At 33.8% G+C, this 27,141-nt stretch overlaps 1 long non-coding RNA gene across 1 annotated transcript; it reads left to right on the top strand.

Annotated features, from left to right (window-relative positions):
* The first annotated feature begins 267 nt into the window (after positions 1–267).
* Positions 268–3,474, top strand: LOC127719619 (uncharacterized). The gene is made up of 3 exons (XR_007990432.1): positions 268–1,986; positions 2,680–2,768; positions 3,221–3,474. It is a non-coding gene; the product is annotated as an uncharacterized LOC127719619 (long non-coding RNA).
* The last annotated feature ends 23,667 nt before the right edge of the window (positions 3,475–27,141 follow it).

Genomic DNA, 27,141 nt, shown 5'->3' on the forward strand with positions numbered 1-27,141 from the left:
TATACAAAAATAAAATCACAAAAATACTGAACTCTGAGAAAAATTCAAAACAGAAATTCCTTAATCAAATGGCAAAATCAAAAGCTCAAACACATCAAACGAATGGGCAATAACTGTTATATTCCTGACTTGGTACAGGCATTTTTTTATGTAGAGTGACTTTATCATTACATGTCTAGCATACATTAAATGTGGTTAAGAGAACTATTTAATACAACACATGATAATGCTAAAAGTCATAATGTTCCAAAGAGTGAAAAAAAGTGTTTTATTTTCATTGCTAAGTATTTTTAGGGGGAAAAAAATCTTATTATTTACTAAGAAATGGTTATCAATGTAAAATTTTACAAACGAAGCTTTTGTTTCTTACATTGAGGCATAATTTGTCATCCTTTTTCCCACTCAAAGCATTTTGATAATTTTATCACTTTGAAGGAGCATCTACACTGACAGCAGCCATAATTGTTAAGTGAATTTATTTCACAAGTATTCTAAAAAAAAATATTTTTATTTTTATCTCTTTAATATGATAATATTGTCTAAAACAAGATCTGTCATGTTTTGAAGAAAAGACCAGAATTGAAGAATTGTTAATGAATTAAAGAAACAAACATAAGATATATTTTACCAAATTGTCCATTTCAGGGGAAGATAATTGTCCAATTCAGGGGGAGATACACATATATTGAAATAAATGAGATGTGGTAAGAATGCCAATGAGATGTGGTAAATATGCCAATGAGATGTGCTAAAAATGCTAATGAGATATGCTAACTGCCAATGAGATGTGCTAAATATGCCAATGAGATGTGGTAACAATGCGAATGAGATGTGGTAAATATGCCAATGAGATGTGGTAATAATGCTAATGAGATGTGGTAAATATGCCAATGAGATGTGGTAATAATGCTAATGAGATGTGGTAAATATGCCAATGAGATGTGGTAATAATGCTAATGAGATGTGGTAAATATGCCAATGAGATGTAAGAATGCCAATGCGATTTGGTAAGAATGCCAATAAGATGTGGTAAATATGACAATGAGATGTGCAAAGAATGCCAATGAGATGTAATAATGCTGATGAGATGTAATAATGCCGATGAGATGTGGTGATAATGCCAATGCGATTTGGTAAGAATATGCCAATGAGATGTGGTAATAATGCCAATGAGAACTATCCATCAGAGATTGAGCCACAAGGCTGAGAGAGTTCTCTTTCTTTTATGTGAGTTTTATGTTTACTTTGCAAGCTCCCCTAAGTAACAGCTGAAATTTTGAATAACCACTTTTGAATTAAGAATGCCAATGAGAACTTTCCACCAGAGATTGAGCCACAAGGCTGAAAGAGTTATCTTTCTTTCATGTGAATTTTACGTATACTTTGCAAGCTCCCCTACAGCTGATAGTTTACATTTTCATCAAAAAATTATTAAAATTACCCTTTCTTTTAATAAAATCATTTTATAATTAAACTTTTATAAATAAACATGTAGAAAAAGCTTGCTATAAATCTCAAATTCAAAATTTTCTGCAAAAAAATATATTAAATAACCACTTTTGAATTTTTTTCCAATTTAAAAAAAAAATATACCAGTTATGGCACGGGGATAGAAAAATTAGAAAAGATGTGTGGAATCAAATGGATGACAACAATAGTGAAATGAAATATTCTAATAATAACCAGTTTTAAATGTATTGACTTAATTGACTTATTGTAAGAGGATATATGTGACCAGTCAGAATAGTGGACAATGAAATATTCAAATGATAGAACTGACTGAAGTGAATAGACTTAAAATCCAGAATTGAAACCAGCAAGTGAATTATTGACACCAGCCTTGGAACCAGCAAGTGAATTATTGACATTCATATTGATGTGACCAGTATTCATGTGGATGGACAGTGCTAGTGGAATATAAACTGATAAATCTTACAGATAGGCACATCACAACCGGGTCTGAAGCTTTAGCATACAAAAGACATGGTAATTATACTTAAAATACATTATAAAATTACACTGAATGTGACTACATGTAGATATTTATTTACCTTATATTATAAGCATTTATGTTTGGTGTGTTTGAAAAAGAAAAATGCACAGAGTCAAAGGTCTTCATTGATGTTCTGATTGTGTACGTAGAGAAATTTTTCAAGTTGTAATCCATAAACCTTATCCGGAAAACCAGATTTAGTAATACAAAACCAACTTATATAGAGGGTAAACTTTGGTGCTTTGAATAGAAAAGTTAAGGTAAACAGTTTTCGAAAACCGTTGTGAAAAATTACTCTTTACAAGTAAAAATTTTACATAAAAATCATGCATATAGATATAGGAAGATGTGGTATGAGTGCCAATGAGACAACTCTCCATCCAAGTAACAATTTATAAAAGTAAACCATTATAAGTCATGGTACGGCCTTCAACACAGAGCTTTGGCTCACACCGAACAGCAAGCTATAAAGGGCCCCAAAAATTACTTGTGTAAAACCATTTAAACGGGAAAACCAACGGTCTAATCTATATAAAGCCTGGTAAATTGTAAAACAACATGTATGTACCCGATTGGATGTTATATTATTACTTAGGTGAAAAATTGTCCTTCTCTGACTTGTAATTAAAATTCCATAAAAGCATTTTTTTTAAATGTGACTGTTCAACATAATTTGTTTCCTTCAGATATCCAGGAATTTTTTAAGAATTGTGTGTGATCTATTTCAAGATCTGAGGACACTAGGACCTGGAAGTACTATATTACCAACTTCAAGGTAAGTCTATAGTAAAACAAAATGGTAATGAAATATTGCTCCTGCAATTATACAATGGAAACTTGATTATCATCATACTTTCTTTTGTTTATCCCTCATACTGTTTAAGTCTTGACCAAATTATTTGAAAGTTTGAAATTTTTATAAGAAATATTGATATTAGCAAGTTTAAATACTCTCATTTCTGAGTTATATGTTATGTTTAATGCATATAAATCTGATTCAAAAATTGAAATGGCATGGTAACTTTCCTTTTATATTTAGCCCACATTAAGCTCGTTCAAAATATGCATGAAATATTGATCACTGGACATTAAGCATGCAACATTCAATCAATCAATCCAGTATATGGATATAGGGTATGAATAATTTCTGACATATTAAGAATTAGATATGTTATTTTGTGAATTTATTTTCAATGTTTTAAGTGACATTCTGTTTTTTCTTTGTAGATTAACTGTGCTTCGGAATTTACAAATCAACTGATGCAGAAGAAGAGACTTTAATTTCGCCATTTAGATGAACTTGGAAACAATTATTGACAAAAAATATAGTGTATTAGTATTCTTGTTAAAATCAATAGAGAAAGAGAGAGAGAGGGAGGAAAGGAGAGAGTCAGTTGTAAAGGTTTATTTCTTTGTAACCAGACATGTCGATTACATTAGAATTTCAGAGGCCTACAGTTCTCCCTTAAATGGTCATAGTTAATACATGAAGTAGTTTAATGTTAGACTTTGATGTGACCAGTGAGAACAATCAGGCAGCTGTCATTGGTTTAATGTTAGACTTTGATGTGACCAGTGAGAACAATCAGGCAGCTGTCATTGGTTTAATGTTAGACTTTGATGTGACCAGTGAGAACAATCAGGCAGCTGCCATTGGTTTAATGTTAGACTTTGATGTGACCAGTGAGAACAATCAGGCAGCTGCCATTGGTTTAAATCTCTTTTTTTGAATATGATTTGGTTACATTAGAATAAATCTGAGCGGAATGACAAAAAAAATGTAAAAAAAAATTGTGGTATTTTGTACAGTTTCATTATGCAATCTTGAATACATTTATGATTACTATTTATAAAGAAGTATTATCATTAGAATGAGGATGGAAAATGTATAAACATTTATTTGAGACAGAGTTTCGCATTATTTCATTAAAATAATTAAATCTTTTTTTTTGTGAATGAAGGACAAACAGGGAAAACAGACAAAGCTGCTATTCTATGAATTTTAAATTGTATTTATTTACATTTGATTGATTAGTTGAAGATTAACTACAAGTATTCAGCATAGTACAAAATTAAGGATGCACTGCAAATGTATATTATCTTTATAGTTATCATCACACTATGTCCAATCTAGATGTACAACACTCTTTTTTATAGTGTTCTGTAAATTATTTAACAGGAACACCAGTTGTGATGAATGGGAAGACTGGCAGGCTGAGAAATGGGTATAAGGGGAGGGAATACCCCTGCTTATCTTTTCATACTGGTTAGTTCCTTTGGTAAAGGTTTTGTACAAATATTGTGCATATCAGATGTATACGTTTTGTTAATAGGGTTGTTATTTAGAGCTCTGTTAAAAAAAAAAAGAAAAAAAAAAAAAAAAAAAAAAAAAAGATAAAAAAAGGAAAGGAAAAAAAAAGAATTGTTAAACAGAGTTCTAGATAATAACTGGGTGGTATGAAATGTGGGTTACTATTTTAGGTATATTTACAATGATATTTTTTTTTGATGCATCTGATATTTTTGTGTATAAAATGTTTTATTATTTTTTACAGAATTGCTTTAGTTGCCTTCTTGACTAACATTTCGTTTTGGTGAATGGAGAGACTAGCAGGCTGAGATTGAGGCGTAAGGGGAGGGATTACCCCTGCTTTTCTCTTCATACTGGTAAATTCTGTCACTGCATGGAAGGTCAACAATTAAGAATGTATTAGTTATCATTTTTTTATGTATTGTTAGTTAGATATGTTATATCAGATGTATATAAAGTAAGATGCAAGTATTCTTTAGAGCTCTGTAAAAAAAGAAGCTTGTAAACAGAGGTCTAGATAATGTATTAAGGGGTTTGGTTTGACATGGGGATTCCAAATTTTATTTACAAGTCATCATCTACAAAAATGCATCTGATATTATTTGCCCCACGCCCAATTTCGTGTCCCAAATATAATGACTACAGAATAATGGTGACAGCTTGGTCAACACCTTTATTTTAAGTTTCTGATTCCCCCCCCGCACCCCCCTTTTAATTAAGTAGTTATAGGTTATTAATTGGTTTTAAAGAAGTGTCATAGGATTATTGATATACTAATTTCTGTGTATGGATTAATCTTCTCTATTTGAAGGTGCTTTTGATTAAGGTGTGTGAAACTAGAAAATGTTTTAGTAGTTCATCAGCACAGTCTTAATACAAATAGGTGACAACTCATATTTGGTGAAAAATGGAAATTTACCTCTATATATCTGCATTTTATATGCTACAAAATTTTGCCTTTTTTACAAAGGTTTATCTAAATTTTTCAAAAGCTTCAAAGGAATTTTCTTTTATTACAAATCACATGACTTCTTAATAGCTTAATTTCACAAAGTGAAAAACCCTGTCCATAAAATTGATTTAATGGAACTTTCACACTGTTGATTTAAGTAAATAATTTCTTTTAAGGAATATTACAGAAGTTTACAGAATATAACTATACTATTTTTGTGATACTGTAAAAGAAAAGGAACATTATATTAAATACTGATATTATTTAAATTGTACATGTTATAATCACAATATGATATACAGTATTATTAATCATGTAGAATACTGCAAGTAATATGACAATGTACATGTTATAGTCTCAATATAATATGTAGTACTTCAACTAACAACCCTGTTTGTTCATGACAATTGTACACTTGAAATATCTGTTACAATTACACACCCATGCTTTTTCCCTATAATATGTTGGGGTTTTTTAATGCAGGGTGCATGTTTTTCTATGATTTGCCACATGTTTGTCTCTATTTTTAATAAATAACAATTACATGGAACTGTTTCTGTTTTGTTGATAAAATGAAAGGTCCTTATTTAGTCCCTCTTCAAATATATGAGTTTGTTATCTTGACTCTAGTGTAATTCATCAATTTGGATGACTATGTCCTCGAGGCTAGGTAAGACTGAAAACTGGTATTTGCAGCTTCAATGCCAAGGACACATCAGTTAGAAGAAGTACTTGTCTGTCATATTTGTTTTTCATAAATTATTTGGTTATAAATTAGTCTGTTAAGAGCTTTCTTGTTTGAATTATCTCACATTTTGTTTGGCATTATATAGCTAACTTCCTGGTATACAATATAGATTTTGCTCATTGCTGAAAGCTGTACAGCAACATTTAGCTGCTTATAATTGGCCTCATTTGAACTTTGGTGCATAGACTAGTTTTCTCATTGGCAATCATACCACATCTTATTTTATAGAGACTGGTTGGCTGGAGTCAGAATACTGTAAATTCAAAAGTTATTGCCTGCATTTATAATTGCGATTTTGTCATTTTAGACTAAAACGTGATTCTAATTTTTGCAATATTGACAAAAATCCTGTTTAATGCATATAAAAAAAAATGAAAATGCGAGTTTAAAATATTGCGATTATAACACTGTTGCTTTTTTTGCAATAATAAAACAATAGTAATAATTTCTGCATTTACAGTATTAATTTAGGGTATGGTGATCCAGTCGATTTTGAGGTTAAAATGTTGAAGGCAACAGACCTAAAATGGAATATTGTGCATGAAAGGATTTTTTTGGTTAACTTCAAGGAAATTTTACTGCAATTTGATCTTAGTGTTGATTGAATGGTTAGCTGGAGTGCCGAAGAGAAGTCAATGGTATTTGGTATGCATTTATATTGGCATTTACAATTTTCAGAGGTTATTCAGCCCTGCACATTCAGTCATGTATAAAAATGAAAAGAAGTGGTATGATTGCCAATGAGACAACTCTCCACACGAGACAAAATGACATAGAAATTAATAATTATAAGTCGCTGTACAGCCTTCAACAATGAGCAAAGCCCATACCGCATAGTCAGCTATAAAAGGCCCCAAAAATGACATGTAAAACAATTCAAACAAGAAATTAACGACCTAATTTATGTACAAAAAATGAACATATTACAAATATGTAACACATCAACAAACAACAAACACTGAATTACAGGTTCTTGACTTCGGACACGGCGCATACATACAGAATGTGGTGGGGTTCAACCCTCCCCCTAAACTGGGAGAGTAGTGTAACAGTACAACATAAGAACGAACTATAAAAATCAGTTTAAAAAGGCATAACTCATCAGATGGATACAAATAGAAATACTACACAGAGTTGACTTGACTGGGTACTTGTATATCCCAACAACACAAAGACACTAAGTACAGATCTGAGAGTACTAGCAGTTACTGACAGGTTCATTGACTTTGAATGTTCTGCATAGTTGACACGTTAAAAGATTGCATTTCTATTTAAACATTTGCAGTATACTAAATAACATAAGGGCGAGACAAAGCTCGGAGTCAACAGGTAATACTTATGATTAAACAGATGAAATGTCTGTAGCAAAATTTCGAAAATATGTTTTTTGCTTTTTCAGTATTTTACTAATAGATTCACTTAGTTTTTTATCAGTCTGAAATTAAATTTTTTTGAATAAACTAATTTTTGCCCTAAAATATGAACATTTTTAAATGTTGTGATAAATTGATGAAGGCATATGTTACAATGTCTAATTTTTTCAGTTAAAGAAGATTTTAATAGATTACACCATAAGTGGTGTATTTGTGACGTCAATAATGTAGGGAAGTTCATTATAAACTGAATTTTCGCATAACTTTGCAAAATTTCTGACAGCTTTTTGAAAAAAATTAATAGTGGCCACCCACACCAATAAATATTTATGTTAAAATATTCCTCATACACCATATTTTACTTTTCACCATAATTTCAATAGGCGAGGGGTGGATCCACATATGAAATCATTAAATAAGGTTAAATAAAAGTGACAAATATCTTGAAAAAAAATTTGATTTGGTGAATCAACTCATTTGTCTATCTGTTGAGATGAAGAAACCATATTCTGAGTTCATTACTTTAAAGTTAATTAAGTTCTAAAAATAGTCTGAAATTTGCATTGGGAAATGGACTTTCAAATGTCATTGTCTACCAAGTTTAAAGCAAGATGAAGGGAATTTTAAAGTCATATGATATATATATACATACCATTATCTTAGTCTATCCATATCATTGATTTTGCCATATCAAAGGATTTGTATAATAAGAAGGTTCTTTTACTATACAAATCCTTGCCGTATCTATCTGCAAATGTGCACCCCCTAGTCACTGTTTTATGCGATTAATTTATTGGGTTTCATAGCTTAAAATACAGAATGGCATCCTTAATTGCCACCAATTGTTTGTGGTTGGAATTTGTAGAATAACAATGTTTTGCCAAAATCTACAATAGTCCTTAAAACTTTTAAAACCAAAATCCCAATAAAATCAACTAAATAATAACAAACCTTGTCATGTGAAGAAATGTGTTTACATTAGAACAAAATATTGGGGCCAAAATGGACCATTAATAGGTTCTGTGATTAAAAAACAACTCTATAAAGAATAGTATATTGACTAAGGTTCTTAGTGTGAGAAAGGACTTTTAAACAGTATAATTCAAATCCTAAAACAGGCATATAAATCATAACAAAGACAGACATATGATATACTACTTTCATCCATCCATTCACACAACTGTCATTCTGATTGGGAATGATTCATCAGAAAACTAATATAATCATAAGTCAGTTGACCTGTTATGTACAAAGAGGGATAACTCGAACATTTTTTTTTTACATTCATATCAGAGCATATAATCAGAACATCTTAATTTATATAATGTATCTAATTAAGTCTCCCAAACGAAGTTTGGGAAGACTTATTGTTTTTGCTCAGTTCTTATTATTATTATTCTTCTTCTTCTTCTTCTTCCGCCGCTTTTAAATTTGAACTTGTCCGCACCCGTTCTCCAAAACCGCTTGTCGGATTAACTTAGGGTTTCACAATATGTTAGACTAACATGTCTAGTGGTGCAATCAGGGTTTTGTTTTTGCAATGGGGTTTATAAAGGGGTACTTTGAGGGGCAAAAAGAAAAGAGGGTTTTACTATAGAACCCTATGGGATTTTATTTTTTAAAATTTTCAAATGATTATAAATTGAAAACCGTTCATGATAGACACAAACTTTTTAATTGAAAATGTTCTAAATGATAAAGCCCATTAAATGAAATACAGGGTTAGTCCCCAGGGGTCACCCCACCCCCTGCCATTTAAGAAAGTTCTAATACCTTGTAAGTGGTCAAGATCCCCACCCCTAAACCATATATATTCTGGTTTGTCATGCTAAGATGGTTTGAATGATAGACAGGGTTAGTCCCCAGGGGTCATCCCGACCCCCTGCTGTTTGAGAAAGTTCAAATATCTTGTAAATGGTCGAGATCCCCACCCCTAAACCATATATATTCTGGTTTGTCATGATAAAGCACATCAAATGAAATACAGGGTTAGTCCCAAGGGGTCACCCCCACCCCCTGCCATTTAAGAAAGTTCTAATATCTTGTAAGTGGTCAAGATCCCCACCCCTAAACCATATATATTCTGGTTTGTCATGCTGAGATGGTTTGAATGATATACAGGGTTAGTCCCCAGGGGTCATCCCGACCCCCTGCCATTTGAGAAAGTTCTAATATCTTGTAAATGGTTGAGATCCCCACCCCTAAACCATATATATTCTGGTTTGTCATGATAAAGCACATCAAATGAAATACAGGGTTAGTCCCCAGGGGTCACCCCACCCCCTGCCATTTAAGAAAGTTCTAATATCTTCTAAGTGGTCAAGATCCCCACCCATAAACCATATATATTCTGGTTTGTCATGCTAAGATGGTTTGAATGATATACAGGATTAGTCCCCAGGGGTCATCCCGACCCCCTGCCATTTGAGAAAGTTCTAATATCTTGTAAATGGTTGAGATCCCCACCCCTAAACCATATATATTCTGGTTTGTCATGATAAAGCACATCAAATGAAATACAGGGTTAGTCCCTAGGGGTCATCCCGACCCCCTGCCATTTGAGAAAGTTCTAATATCTTGTAAATGGTCGAGATCCCCACCCCTAAACCATATATATTCCTATTTGTCATGTCTCGAACATTTGAATGACGTATACGGTCAGTCCCCAGGGGTTCCCCCCACCCCCAATGTTCTTATATCTTGTAAATGGTTGAGATCCCCACCCCTAAACCATATATATTCCTGTTCCTCATGTAATGAACATTTGAATGACGTATAGGGCCAGTCCCCAGGGGTTCCTCCCCACCCCCAATGTTCTAGTATCTTGTAAATGGTCGAGATCCCCACCCCTAAACCATATATATTCTGGTTTGTCATGCCAAGATGATTTGAATGATATACAAGGTTAGTCCCCAGGCATCACTAATGCATATAACTTTACTGGACCAAACCAATTTTCACTGGATGTGGCCCAATGTCAGGCGACCCTGGGAATTACGAATTATGGGAGCTTCGTTTGGGAGACTTCGTAACAGCATCCTGTTACAATCATTTCTTGTTCTTATTAGTATAGGCTTGGGTAAAGATTTTTTTTATGTATCACATTATGGTAAGACTACTGATTATACAGCGATAGACGAATATATGTAACTGTTACTTCAATTTTAATGTTGGTATCTTTTCCAAACAAAGTGTAACCTATACTACAACCAGGGACTTTCCCTGCTACAACTGAGAACAAATTGACATACGAATATAACTGGCAATACTTCTAACAGTCAGATATATTTACAAACAAAGGAAGAAAGATAAGTTACCGATCACGATGTCATTGGCGTCACCTTTATTCTGATATTGGCGAATTTCTGATTTTTTTTACCAAATTATAAACTCCAGAAAATCGTCCAGAGAACTGTCAAAAAGGTCTAGCTGTTTAATTTCATGAATAAAATATAATTTTTTATAACACTTTCAATCAAAAATATTATGACTTTTTTTATCTTCTTGTCTTACTTTTTAATCTAACTGCGCATGTACGGTATTGGCATTTCTTTTTACAAACAACTTTCATTTAGTTTCAAGCAGAGGAAATCTGAAGAAAATACAAAGTGTATCATGAGAATGATTGTTAGGTAAAACGATGTCTGTCTGGCAGGGTTCATCTTACCTTGACCTCATGTGCATGGATTTTAGTTGATGTTAATATTTCATTAGTTTGTCAGTCAATCAGATATATAAAGCAATTATAGGTCAACTATATTTGGTGTCTCGAATGATTGTAAGGTAAACTGGTCTGTCTAGCATGGGTTGTTTGACCTTAACTGCATTATTATACTTCAATTTTGATTTAAAAAAAAGCAGGCGAGACATGTCAGCGTGTGCACGCGTGTTTAGCATAAGCTATAAAGATCCCGAATATATGAATTAACTCTAACGAGAAAACCAACGACCTGATTTGTGACAAAACAATACACAAAAAAAAAAACAATTATGACAGACAACAACCAACGACAACAAATGAACAACAGATTCCTGACTTGGGACATCACATCATGAAAGAATGTGACGGGTTTAACATGTTTGTCAGCCCCTAACCCGCCTCCTTACCTTGAACAGTTGTGTAACAGTACAACATAAACGGTAAAAAAGGCTCGCTTCATTAGATAAGTCGTTAAACTTTAGGGGACCGATAAGAAAGCCACGCAAAGGTTATTTCCCTTGAAGTTTTTGTTAAACTTACACAATTTTCAAAACGTTTTCAATACGCACTAAAATTTAAAGCTTGGTATCGGCATTTTGAGTCTGTAGCATCATTTTGTCATATTTCTGGCCATATAATTTACCACTTATAATTATATGCTTAAAGTTGGCGCCACCGCAAATTTGAAACATTTAGGAAAACAAAATTTGTAACCCCTCCTAAAGATGATCATTCATAACAAAACCAAAAATTCTTTAAGAAGTTAGGGTTTGCATTCTCTTTCAAATACAAACTATTTCGTTGTGTTAATTAAGGTCCTTCGATGCAAAATTAAACAATACCATGTAAAGTTCAAGATTGTGGCAAAACTGTCAACAAAAAGTAAAGCGCCTAATACAAGCGAAGTTTGATAGATGCTTGTAAAATGTTATAAAACCATAAAGCCTATCAGTTATGCTCTTTAATATCAAAACTCAATTTGGTTTCAAAACACAATTTTGAGAATTGCAAAAATTACCTATAATAATATCCAAATCCTTCTAAGGTCAACTTGGTAACCTTAGTTTCTTTATAATTTTAAAATTCATAAACGGGAAATTCAGGGGGGGGGGGGGGGGGGTGTCTTAGGTGCTCCGGTAGGGTAAGCAAAATCCAGCTCCACATGTCGCTCCCGTCATGTTGCTCATGTTCACATACGGGGAAAGATTAGATATGTATTTATCATATACTTAGAACAAATAACTTATAAATTTTACATTATGATAGAACCATTAAATTTATGTAAATTCATTATTTTCCATAATAGTGCTAAGTGGGCTGATATGTACCGATTATTAGGTTGTCTGCACATTGATATTGTAAAATATCAGCTGCGAGTCACAATTTTAGTGAAATTATAACAAAGTAAGACAGACAAAATATTAGGAAACAGGAAAATCTATTTTGAATATTACAAAACAAATGATACGATAAAATGCATTTTTTTCAAAGTTCAAAAAAATAGTTTTTGTATGTATTACTTTTTCTGCTGAAGTATATGATAAATAGACCATTACATGTCATTTATTCATATCAGAATCTTCATTGGTCTTCGTTTTTTCGTCAATATAAAAATATGTTTTGCTGTTGTTTTTCTCCTTTGTTGAGCATATGATTAAAGATTTCATATCGAATGTATTCCGTTTGGCGTCCGTTGTAAACTTTCACTTTTTAAACTTCTACTTGAGAACCACTTAAAAGGATCAATATATTAAACTGTTATTTTTCTCCATTGTTGAAGTATATGATAAAAAGATCATAATATGTCATTTTCATATCGGATGTATTTCAGCCCTTGGTCAATATCAGCCCTCGAGCTCTTGGGCTGAAATTGAACCTTGGGATGATAATACAACTGATATGAAAAATGCCATGTAATAATCTTGTGATATCAGGAGAGGGGGATGACACGGGGGTGCTCATTTCCTAAATCCTTCTTTTTTAGTGAACTTTTTCCCACTTCCCAAATTTTTAAGACCATTTTTCCCACTTCCCACTTTTTTTCCAATTCTCCCAAATCCCAGATTTTGGTTTTCCATAATGCCCTATTTGGAGTCATCCAGAGCTGTCTTCTTGTCTTGTTTGTTCTTCAGTATGTACAGAACTTATGAATAAACACATATTTGCTTTACCTATACTTTACTCGTCCAGATTTTTACTACAACCTCAAAAAACAATGTCATTTAAAGCTTTCGTGCAAAAATTATAGGAAAAAAAAAACCGCATTCCTGGATGACTATGAAAATAAATTCCTTCAATGCTCAAAGCAACTCCCGTTTAGTTAACAGAACACAAAACTTAACTGGACACAAAACCAACGAAACACAAAACCAACGAAACACAAAACCCAAAGGAGGGATTCTTCATATCAGACACAAAGTGTGATACAATTGATGAACAAGAATTACTGGTTTAGAAGCATGACAAATATTGATTCCAATTGATACGTCGATACTACTGTCTGTTGAAGTATGAAATTTAATCATACCCCGTGACACCCTCATTATTTCCCTCTAGAAGTCATGGAATAGGCCAACCCATCTTTTTCCCCCCAAATGTTTCAAATTAGGGTTCAACTCTTTTGAACATAGCGCCACTCGAAACCTTGCGCATGTTTCTCCAATATAAGACCTATACAGCCATACCCCCTGACACCCTTCTTTATCTTTTATCTAGAAGCCATTGAATAGCCCCGTGTTTTTCCAAATTTTTCGAATGTCGAGCCCTAGCTTCAGATTTTTTAACATAGCGCCACTTGAAACCTTGCGCAAACGATGCGCCTGTTTCTCCTCTACAAAACCTTTATAGCCATACACCGTGACACCCCTCATTATTTTTCTCTAGAGGTCATAGAATAGGCCCCCCATCCGTTTTTCCCCAAAATTTTACCGAGCCCTAGATTCTGATTTTTTAACATAGCGCCGCTTGAAACCTTGCGCAAACGATTTGCTTTGTTTTTTCTCTACAAGACCTATATAGCTATATCCTGTGACACCCCTCATTATTCTTCTATAGAAGCTTTGGAATAGGCCCTGGTTTTTTTTCTAAATTTTTTTTTAATTTCGAGCCATAGTTTAAGATTTGTGAACATAGCGCCACTCGAAACTACGCACAGACGATGCACCTGTTTCTCCCCTACAAGACCTATATAGCCAATAAATCAAGAGTAAGTAAATTTTGGCTCAAAATGGTCTATATTTTTCAACTGATTTTTATAGTTCGTTCTTATGTTGTACTGTTACACCACTGTCCCAGGTTAGGGGGAGGGTTGGGATCCCGCTAACATGTTTAACCCCGCCACATTCTCTATGTATGTGCCTGTCCCAAGTCAGGAGCCTGTAATTCAGTGGTTGTCGTTTATACGGTATGGGCTTTGCTCATTGTTGAAGGCTGTACGGTGATCTATAGTTGTTAATTTCTGTGTCATTTTGGTCTCCTGTGGAGATTTGTCTCATTGGCAATCATACCACATCTTCTTTTTTATATATATTTTATGATACGACCGCAAATATTTTCTTGGGTTCGTATTGTACTGTGATATCGTCGTCGTCTGCGTCGTCATCGTCGTCCGAAGACACTTTTGGTTTCCGGACAATATATTAAGTTTAAGTGAATGGAAATTTTACAAGAAGGTTCAATACCACAAAAGGAATGTTGGGATTGATATTGGGGATTTTGGTACCAACAGTTGAGGAATTGGGGGAAAAAAACAAGCATTTTTGTAGCTTCCGTACAATTATAACTTGTTTGTTAGTGTATGGATCTCTCTGACATTGTACCACAAGGTTCCATATTACAAAGGGAAGGCTGGGATTGAGTTTGGAGGCAATTGCCCCAAACATGCAGGGAATTGGGTGCCAAAAACAAGCATTTTTCTAGTTTCCAAATAATAACGTGTGTTTAAGTAAATGAATCTCTCTAAAATTGCACTACAAAGTTCCATACAACAAAGGGAAGGCTGGGATTGAATTTGGGGTAATTACTCCAAAGGGGAAAGGGAAGGGGGGGGGGGGGGGGGGCGTCGTAAACATGTTGGGGGGGTTTAAGGGGTTCATATTTTATTTGAAGAAATCTTCAATTGCATTATATTGCGCAATAGATTTTTAAGATCTTTGACCACATTTATTTTGTGTCAGAAACCTATATTATGTAAAAAATTTGATCACAATCCAAATTCAGACAGTATCAAGCTTGAATATTGTTTCCAAATTTGCCCCAACTGTTCAGGGTTTGACCTCTTCGGTCGTATCAGGCTGCGCTCAGCGAAGCATTTTAATCTATCATTAAAAGTTTCATCTCTGGTAATTTGTTTGTTAGTTCAATTAAATAAAGACACCAAAGGTGCTATTTTTTTAGGGAAGGACTACTTTTACGTCATAAATTAGTACTGAATGATACACTGAATAGGGATGTGGGTTGTTTAGAGTTGGGAGAGGGTAGGATCTCTATACTCAAACTTTGGACCTCACATTGTCATTTGTAGTAGTTTCGTAAATTTACCCACCTGGGTCTTTTGGATCCAGGCAACTCTAGACTATTTTCTAACATTTATACCTAGCGTCGACAAAAGCTTTGCCGTAGGGAATTATAAACGAATTAAAGTTGGGAGGGGTATGGTCTCCATATTCAAACTTGGACCTCAGTTGTAGATGTTCCGTCACTTTACCCACCTTGATCTTTGGGTCCAGGCAACCTTAGGCAATTGCCTATCATTTGAACCTTATGTGGACAAACGTTTTGCTTAATAGATTTATAGCCATGAATCATTATCACTGCTGGTGATCCGATGGATAAATCTGTTGTAGAGTTGTCACTGGTTCAGACGTACTTATAAATATAATTATTTCTGTGACTGTATCTTGCACTATTTGTAGGATCCTTTACAATAGATATTTCAGCGGATCTGTAACAATTCCATCTTCATGCCTTATATATATCATGTACTGTATTACGACGCTAGATTAAAACTGACGAGGAAAGGTAACACCCGGCCACCGAAAGCTTTATTATGTGAAGCCTAGGTGGTCGTGTGGTCTAGCGCGTCGGATACAGTGCAGGCGATTTGGTGTCACGATATCTCAGTAGCATGAGTTCGAATCCCGGGGAGGGAAGAACAAAAAATTTTCGAAAGCAAATTTACAGATCTAACATTGTTGGGCTGATGTTTAGACGAGTTATATATACAAGTATAAATTGAAAACAACGTTCAAACCTATGATTGCGTTAGATAAAAACCGCAATTTTTATACGTGTGCATGCAAAACAAATTTCTTGGTAGAGGGGTCTAAATACAACACAAACAACATTTTCCAAAAGACCAAAATGAGTGAAAAAGTATATTTTAACAAAACGCAATTGACTAGCAGGTCGAACAACTGATGTTCTTAAACCCTGCATACTGCCATTGGCGATTGCCTACTAAACGGATCACAAGATGTAACAAAATAGATCTTAATTATCAATTTAATACTAAACAGAAAACAATAAACTTGCCGAAAAGATGGTATACCGCAAACAAACGGTGCAAAGGGTTTTGTACACCATATCCGGATTTCGACAATTAATGTCTCTTCAGTGATGTTAGAAATCGAAACGGTATTTGGAAGGCCATTTAATTGAACTCAATTTAGGATAAACTCTTGAATTTTGAAAGAATCAAAATAGGATGAACGGATCATATAAACCCGAAGGCAAATATAATACAAGCCCAAACGAAAAAATATAAACAAGTCTAAATTGAAAACAACGTTCAAACCTATGATTGCGTTGGATAAAAACCGCAATTTTTAAACGTGTGCATGCAAAACAAATTTCTTGTTAAGAGGGGTCTAAATACAGCACAAACAACAGTTTCCAAAAGACCAAAAAAGTGATAAAGTATATTTTAACGAAACGCATTTGACTAACAGGTCGAACAACAAATGTTCTTAAACCCTGCTGACTGCCATTGGCGATTGCCAAATAAACGGATCACCAATGTAATAAATGGATCTTAATTATAAATTTAATACTAAACAGAAAACAATAAACTTGCGGAAAAGATGATATACCACAAACAAAAGGTGCAAAGGTTTTTGTACACCTATATCCGGATTTCGACAATTAATTTCTCTTCAGTGATGTTAGGAATCGAAACGGTATTTGGAAGGCCATATAATTTACCTCAATTTAGGATAGACTCTTGAATTTGAAAAGAGTCAAAATAGGATGAACGGATCATATAAACCCGAAGCCAATTATAATACAAGCCCAAACGAAAAAATATAAACAAGTCATAATTCAAAACAACGTTCAAACCTATGATTGCGTTGGATAAAAACCGCAATTTTTATACGTGTGCATGCAAAACAAATTTCTTGGTAGAGGGGTCTAAATACAGCACAAACAACATTTTTCCGAAAGACAAAATGAGTGAAAAAAGTATATTTTAACAAAACGCATTTGACTAGCAGGTCGAATACAAATGTTCTTAAACCCTGCTGACTGCCATTGGCGATTGCCAAGTAAACGGATCACCGATGTAATAAATGGATCTTAATTATAAATTTAATACTAAACAGAAAACAATAAACTTGCGGAAAAGATGATATACCGCAAACAAAAGGTGCAAAGGTTTTTGTACACCATATCCGGATTTCGACAATTAATGTCTTTTCAGTGATGTTAGGAATCGAAACGGTATTTGGAAGGCCATATGATTGACCTCAATTTAGGATAGACTTGAATTTTGAAAGAGTCAAAATAGGATGAACGGATCATATAAACCCGAAGGCAAATATAATACAAGCCCAAACGAAAAAATATAAACAAGTCTAAATTGAAAACAACGTTCAAACCTATGATTGCGTTGGATAAAAACCGCAATTTTTATACGTGTGCATGCAAAACAAATTTCTTGTTAAGAGGGGTCTAAATACAGCACAAGCAACATTTTCCAAAAGACCAAATGAGTGAAAAAGTATATTTTAACAAAACGAATTTGACTAGCAGGTCGAACAACTGATGTTCTTAAACCCTGCTGACTGCCATCTGCGATAGCCAAATAAACGGATCACAAGATGTAACAAAATAGATCTTATTATTAATTTATTACCAAACAGAAAACAATAAACTTGCGGAAAAGATGGTATACTGCAAACATGAGGTGCAAAAATTTGTATACAATATCCGGATTTCGACAATTAATGTCTCTTCAGTGATGTTAGGAATCGAAACGGTATTTGGAAGGCCATATAATTGACCTCAATTTAGGATAGACTCTTGATTTTGGAAAGAGTCAAAATAGGATGAACGGTTCATATAAACCCGAAGGCAAATATAATACAACCCAAACTAAAAAATATAAACAAGTCTAAATAGAAAACAACGTTCAAACCTATGTTTGCGTTGGATAAAAACCGCAATTTTTATACGTGTGCATGCAAAACAAATTTCTTGGAAGAGGGGTCGAAATACAGCACAAACAATATTTCCCAAAAGACCAAATGAGTGAAAAAGTATATTTTAACAAAACGCATTTGACAAACAGGTCGAACAACTGATGTTCTTAAACCCTGCTGACTGCCATTGGCGATTGCCAAATAAACGGATCACAAGATGTAACAAAATAGATCTTATTATTAATTTATTACCAAACAGAAAACAATAAACTTGCGGAAAAGATGGTATACTGCAAACATGAGGTGGAAAAATTTGTACACCATATCCGGATTTCGACAATTAATGTCTCTTCAGTGATGTTAGGAATCGAAACGGTATTTGGAAGGCCATATAATTTACCTCAATTTAGGATAGACTCTTGAATTTTGAAAGAGTCAAAATAGGATGAACGGATCATATAAACCCGAAGGCAAATATAATACAAGCCCAAACGAAAAAATATAAACAAGTCTAAATTGAAAACAACATTCAAACCTATGATTGCGTTGGATAAAAACCGCAAATTTTATACGTGTGCATGCAAAACAAATTTCTTGGTAGAGGGGTCTAAATACAGCACAAGCAACATTTTCCAAAAGACCAAATGAGTGAAAAAGTATATTTTAACAAAACGCATTTGACAAGCAGGTCGAACAACTGATGTTCTTAAACCCTGCTGACTGCCATTGGCGATTGCCAAATAAACGGATCACAAGATGTAACAAAATAGATCTTATTATTAATTTATTACCAAACAGAAAACAATGAACTTGCGGAAAAGATGGTATACCGCAAACATGAAATGCAAAAATTTGTACACCATATCCGGATTTCGACAATTAATGTCTCTTCAGTGATGTTAGGAATCGAAACGGTATTTGGAAGGCCATATAATTTACCTCAATTTAGGATAGACTCTTGAATTTTGAAAGAGTCAAAATAGGATGAACGGATCATATAAACCCGAAGGCAAATATAATACAAGCCCAAACGGAAAAATACAAACAAGTCATAATTCAAAACAACGTTCAAACCTATGAAAACCGCAGTTTTTATACGTGTGCATGCAAAACAAATTTCTTGGTAGATGGGTCTAAATACAGCACAAACAACATTTTCCAAAAGACCAAATGAGTGAAAAAGTATATTTTAACAACACGCATTTGACTAGCAGGTCGAACAACTGATGTTCTTTAACCCTGCTGACTGCCATTGGCGATTGCCAAATAAACGGATCACAAGATGTAACAAAATAGATCTTATTAATAATTTATTACCAAACAAAAAACAATAAACTTGCGGAAAAGATGGAATACTGCAAACATGAGGTGCAAAAATTTGTACACCATTACCGGATTTTGACAATTAATGTCCCTTCAGTGATGTTAGGAATCGAAACGGTATTTGGAAGGCCATATAATTTACCTCAATTAAGGATAGACTCTTGAATTTTGAAAGAGTCAAAATAGGATGAACGGATCATATAAACCCATAGGCAAATATAATACAAGCCGAAACGAAAAAATGTAAACAAGTCATAATTCAAAACAACGTTCTAACCTATGATTGCGTTGGATAAAAACCGCAATTTTTATACGTGTGCATGCAAAACAAATTTCTTGGTAGAGGGGTCGAAATACAGCACAAACAAGATTTTCCAAAAGACCAAATGAGTGAAAAAGTATATTTTAACAAAACGCATTTGACTAGCAGGTCGAACAACTGATGTTCTTAAACCCTGCTGACTGCCATTGGCGATTGCCAAATAAACGGATCACAAGATGTAACAAAATAGATCTTATTATTAATCTATTACCAAACAGAAAACAATGAACTTGCGGAAAAGATGGTATACCGCAAACATGAAGTGCAAAAATTTGTACACCATATCCGGATTTCGACAATTAATGTCTCTTCAGTGATGTTAGGAATCGAAACAGTATATGGAAGGCAATACAATTTACCTCAATTTAGGATAGACTCTTGAATTTTGAAAGAGTCAAAAAAGGATGAACGGATCACATAAACCCGAAGGCAAATATAATACAAGCCCAAACGAAAAAATATAAACAAGTCATAATTCAAAACAACGTTCAAACCTATGATTGAGTTGGATAAAAACCGCAATTTTCATATGTGTGCATGCAAAACAAATTTCTTGGTAGAGGGGTCTAAATACAGCACAAACAACATTTTCCAAAAGACCAAATGAGTGAAAAAGTATATTTTAACAAAACGCAATTGACTAGCAGGTCGAACAACTGATGTTCTTAAACCCTGCTGACTGCCATTGGCGATTGCCAAATAAACGGATCACAAGATGTAACAAAATAGATCTTAATTATCAATTTAATACTAAACAGAAAACAATAAACTTGCGGAAAAGATGATATACCGCAAACAAACGGTGCAAAGGGTTTTGTACACCATATCCGGATTTCGACAATGAATGTCTCTTCAGTGATGTTAGAAATCGAAACGGTATTTGGAAGGCCATATAATTGACCTCAATTTATAGACTTTTGAATTTTGAAAGAGTCAAAATAGGATGAACGGTTCATATAAACCAGAAGGCAAATATAATACAAGCCCAAACGAAAATATATAAAGAAGTCTAAATTGAAAACAACGTTCAAACCTATGATTGCGTTGGATAAAAACCGCAATTTTTATACGTGTGCATGCAAAACAAATTTCTTGTTAAGAGGGGTCTAAATACAGCACAAACAACAGTCTCCAAAAGACCAAAAAAGTGATAAAGTATATTTTAACAAAACGCATTTGACTAACAGGTCGAACAACAAATGTTCTTAAACCCTGCTGACTGCCATTGGCGATTGCCAAATAAACGGATCACCAATGTAATAAATGGATCCTAATTATAAATTTGATACTAAACAGAAAACAATAAACTTGCGGAAAAGATGATATACCACAAACAAAAGGTGCAAAGTCTTTTGTACACCTATATCCGGATTTCGAAAATTGATGTCTCTTCAGTGATGTTAGGAATCGAAACGGTATTTGGAAGGCCATATAATTTACCTCAAATTAGGATAGACTCTTGAATTTTGAAAGAGTCAAAATAGGATAAACGGATCATATAAACCCAAAGGAAAATATAATACAAGCCCAAACGAAAAAAATTTATACAAGTCTAAATTGAAAACAACGTTCAAACCTATGATTGCGTTGGATAAAAACCGCAATTTTTATATGTGTGCATGCAAAACAAATTTCTTGGTAGAGGGGTCTAAATACAGCACAAACAACATTTTCCAAAAAACCAAATGAGTGAAAAAGTAAATTTTAACAAAATGCATTTGACTAGCAGGTCGAACAACTGATGTTCTTAAACCCTGCTGACTGCCATTGGCGATTGCCAAATAAACGGATCACAAGATGTAACAAAATAGATCTTATTATTGATTTATTACCAACCAGAAAACAATAAACTTGCGGAAAAGATGGAATACCGCAAACATGAGGTGCAAAAATTTGTACACCATAACCGGATTTCGAAAATTGATGTCTCTTCAGTGATGTTAGGAATCGAAACGGTATTTGGAAGGCCATATAATTTACCTCAATTAAGGATAGACTCTTGAATTTTAAAAGAGTCAAAATAGGATGAACGGATCATATAAACCCGAAGCCAATTATAATGCAAGCCCAAACGAAAAAATATAAACAAGTCATAATTCAAAACAACGTTCAAACCTATGATTGCGTTAGATAAAAACCGCAATTTTTATACGTGTGCATGCAAAACAAATTTCTTGGTAGAGGGGTCTAAATACAGCACAAACAACATTTTTCCGAAAGACCAAATGAGTAAAAAAGTATATTTTAACAAAATGCATTTGACTAGTAGGTCGAACAATAAATGTTCTTAAACCCTGCTGACTGCCATTGGCGATTGCCAAGTAAACGGATCACCGATGTAATAAATGGATCTTAATTATAAATTTAATACTAAACAGAAAACAATAAACTTGCGGAAAAGATGATATACCGCAAACAAAAGGTGCAAAGGTTTTTGTACACCATATCCGGATTTCGACAATTAATGTCTTTTCAGTGATGTTAGGAATCGAAACAGTATTTGGAAGGCCATATAATTGTCCTCAATTTAGGATAGACTCTTGAATTTTGAAAGAGTCAAAATAGGATGAACGGATCATATAAACCCGAAGGCAAATATAATACAAGCCCAAACGAACAAATATAAACAAGTCTAAATTGATAACAACGTTCAAACCTATGAAAACCGCAATTTTTATACGTGTGCATGCAAAACAAATTTCTTGTTAAGAGGGGTCTAAATACAGCACAAACAACATTTTCCAAAAGACCAAATGAGTGAAAAAGTATATTTTAACAAAACGAATTTGACTAGCAGGTCGAACAACTGATGTTCTTAAACCCTGCTGACTGCCATCTGCGATTGCCAAATAAACGGATCACAAGATGTAGCAAAATAGATCTTTTTATTAATTTATTACCAAGCAGAAACAATAAACTTGTGGAAAAGATGGTATACCGCAAACATGAGGTGCAAAAATTTGTACACCATATCCGGATTTCGACAATTAATGTCTCTTCAGTGATGTTAGAAATCAAAACGGTATTTGGAAGGCCATATAATTGACCTCAATGTAGGATAGACTCTTGATTTTTGAAAGAGTCAAAATAGGATGTACGGTTCATATAAACCCGAAGGCAAATATAATACAAGCCCAAACGAAAAAATATAAAGAAGTCTAAATTGAAAACAACGTTCAAACCTATGATTGCGTTGGATAAAAACCGCAATTTTTATACGTGTGCATGCAAAACAAATGTCGTGTTAGAGGGGTCTAAATACAGCACAAACAACATTTTCCAAAAGACCAAATGAGTGAAAAAGTATATTTTAACAAAACGCATTTGACTAGCAGGTCGAACAACTGATGTTCTTAAACCCTGCTGACTGCCATTGGCGATTGCCAAATAAACGGATCACAAGATGTAACAAAATAGATCTTATTATCAATTTATTACCAAACAGAAAACAATGAACTTGCGGAAAAGATGGTATACCGCAAACATGAAGTGCAAAAATTTGTACACCATATCCGGATTTCGACAATTAATGTCTCTTCAGTGATGTTAGGAATCGAAACAGTATTTTATAGGCCATATAATTTACCTCAATTTAGAATAGACTCTTGAATTTTGAAAGAGTCAAAATAGGATGAACGGATCATATAAACCCGAAGGCAAATATAATACAAGCCCAAACGAAAAAATATAAACAAGTCTAAATTGAAAACAACGTTCAAACCTATGATTTCGTTGGATAAAAACCGCAATTTTTATACGTGTGCATGCAAAACAAATTTCTTGGTAGAGGGGTCTAAATACAGCACAAACAACATTTTCCAAAAGACCAAATGAGTGAAAAGGTATATTTTAACAAAACGCATTTGACTAGCAGGTCGAAAAACAAATGTTCTTAAACCCTGCTGACTGCCATTGGCGATTGCCAAATAAACGGATCACAAGATGTAACAAAATAGATCTTATTATTGATTTATTACCAACCAGAAAACAATAAACTTGCGGAAAAGATGGAATACCGCAAACATGAGGTGCAAAAATTTGTACACCATATCCGGATTTCGGCAATTAATGTCTCTTCAGTGATGTTAGGAATCGAAACGGTATTTGGAAGGCCATATAATTTACCTCAATTAAGGATAGACTCTTGAATTTTAAAAGAGTCAAAATAGGATGAACGGATCATATAAACCCGAAGCCAATTATAATGCAAGCCCAAACGAAAAAATATAAACAAGTCATAATTCAAAACAACGTTCAAACCTATGATTGCGTTAGATAAAAACCGCAATTTTTATACGTGTGCATGCAAAACAAATTTCTTGGTAGAGGGGTCTAAATACAGCACAAACAACATTTTTCCGAAAGACCAAATGAGTAAAAAAGTATATTTTAACAAAATGCATTGGACTAGCAGGTCGAACAATAAATGTTCTTAAACCCTGCTGACTGCCATTGGCGATTGCCAAGTAAACGGATCACCGATGTAATAAATGGATCTTAATTATAAATTTAATACTAAACAGAAAACAATAAACTTGCGGAAAAGATGATATACCGCAAACAAAAGGTGCAAAGGTTTTTGTACACCATATCCGGATTTCGACAATTAATGTCTTTTCAGTGATGTAAGGAATCGAAACGGTATTTGGAAGGCCATATAATTGTCCTCAATTTAGGATAGACTCTTGAATTTTGAAAGAGTCAAAATAGGATGAACGGATCATATAAACCCGAAGGCAAATATAATACAAGCCCAAACGAACAAATATAAACAAGTCTAAATTGATTACAACGTTCAAACCTATGAAAACCGCAATTTTTATACGTGTGCATGCAAAACAAATGTCGTGTTAGAGGGGTCTAAATACAGCACAAACAACATTTTCCAAAAGACCAAATGAGTGAAAAAGTATAATTTAACAAAACGCATTTGACAAACAGGTCGAACAACTGATGCTCTTAAACCCTGCTGACTGCCATTGGCGTTTGCCAAATAAACGGATCACAAGATGTAACAAAATAGATCTTATTATTAATTTATTACCAAACAGAAAACAATAAACTTGCGGAAAAGATGGTATACTGCAAACATGAGGTGGAAAAATTTGTACACCATATCCGGATTTCGACAATTAATGTCTCTTCAGTGATGTTAGGAATCGAAACGGTATTTGGAAGGCCATATAATTTACCTCAATTTAGGATAGACTCTTGAATTTTGAAAGAGTCAAAATAGGATGAACGGATCATATAAACCCGAAGGCAAATATAATACAAGCCCAAACGAAAAAATATAAACAAGTCTAAATTGAAAACAACATTCAAACCTATGATTGCGTTGGATAAAAACCGCAAATTTTATACGTGTGCATGCAAAACAAATTTCTTGGTAGAGGGGTCTAAATACAGCACAAACAACATTTTCCAAAAGACCAAATGAGTGAAAAAGTATACTTTAACAAAACGCATTTGGCAAGCAGGTCGAACAACTGATGTTCTTAAACCCTGCTGACTGCCATTGGCGATTGCCAAATAAACGGATCACAAGATGTAAGAAAATAGATCTTATTATTAATTTATTACCAAACAGAAAACAATACACTTGCGGAAAAGATGGAATACCGCAAACATGAGGTGCAGAAATTTGTACACCATAACCGGATTTCGACAATTAATGTCTCTTCAGTGATGTTAGGAATCGAAACGGTATTTGGAAGGCCATATAATTTACCTCAATTAAGGATAGACTCTTGAATTTTGAAAGAGTCAAAATAGGATGAACGGATCATATAAACCCAAAGGCAAATATAATACAAGCCCAAACGAAAAAAATATATACAAGTCTTAATTGAAAACAACGTTCAAACCTATGATTGCGTTGGATAAAAACCGCAATTTTTATATGTGTGCATGCAAAACAAATTTCTTGGTAGAGGGGTCTAAATACAGCACAAACAACATTTTCCAAAAGACCAAATGAGTGAAAAAGTATATTTTAACAAAACGCATTTGACTAGCAGGTCGAACAACTGATGTTCTTAAACCCTGCTGACTGCCATTGGCGATTGCCAAATAAAAGGATCACAAGATGTAACAAAATAGATCTTATTATTAATTTATTACCAAACAGAAGACAATAAACTTGCGGAAAAGATGGAATACCGCAAACATGAGGTGCAAAAATTTGTACACCATAACCGGATTTCGACAATTAATGTCTCTTCAGTGATGTTAGGAATCGAAACGGTATTTGGAAGGCCATATAATTTACCTCAATTAAGGATAGACTCTTGAATTTTGAAAGAGTCAAAATAGGATGAACGGATCATATAAACCCGAAGGCAAATATAATACAAGCCCAAACGAAAAAATATAAACAAGTCTAAATTGAAAACAACGTTCAAACCTATGATTGCGTTGGATAAAAACCGCAAATTTTATACGTGTGCATGCAAAACAAATTTCTTGGTAGAGGGGTCTAAATACAGCACAAACAACATTTTCCAAAAGACCAAATGAGTGAAAAGGTATATTTTAACAAAATGCATTTGACTAGCAGGTCGAAAAACAAATGTTCTTAAACCCTGCTGACTGCCATTGGCGATTGCCAAATAAACGGATCACAAGATGTAACAAATAAGATCTTATTATTAATTTATAACCAAACAGAAAACAATAAACTTGCGGAAAAGAGTGTATACCGCAAACATGAGGTGCAAAAATTTGTACACCATATCCGGATTTCGACAATTAATGTCTTTTCAGTGATGTTAGGAATCGAAACGGTATTTGGAAGGCCATATAATTGACCTCAATTTAGGATAGACTATTGAATTTTGAAAGAATCAAATTAGGATGAACGGATCATATAAACCCGAAGGCAAATATAATACAAGCCCAAACGAAAAAATATAAAAAAGTCTAAATTGAAAACAACGTTCAAACCTATGAAAACCGCAATTTTTATACGTGTGCATGCAAAACAAATTTCTTGGTAGAGG

This window comes from Mytilus californianus, unplaced genomic scaffold (genome assembly GCF_021869535.1).
Source record: "Mytilus californianus isolate M0D057914Y unplaced genomic scaffold, xbMytCali1.0.p SCAF_11, whole genome shotgun sequence".
Lineage (NCBI taxonomy): Eukaryota > Metazoa > Mollusca > Bivalvia > Mytilida > Mytilidae > Mytilus > Mytilus californianus.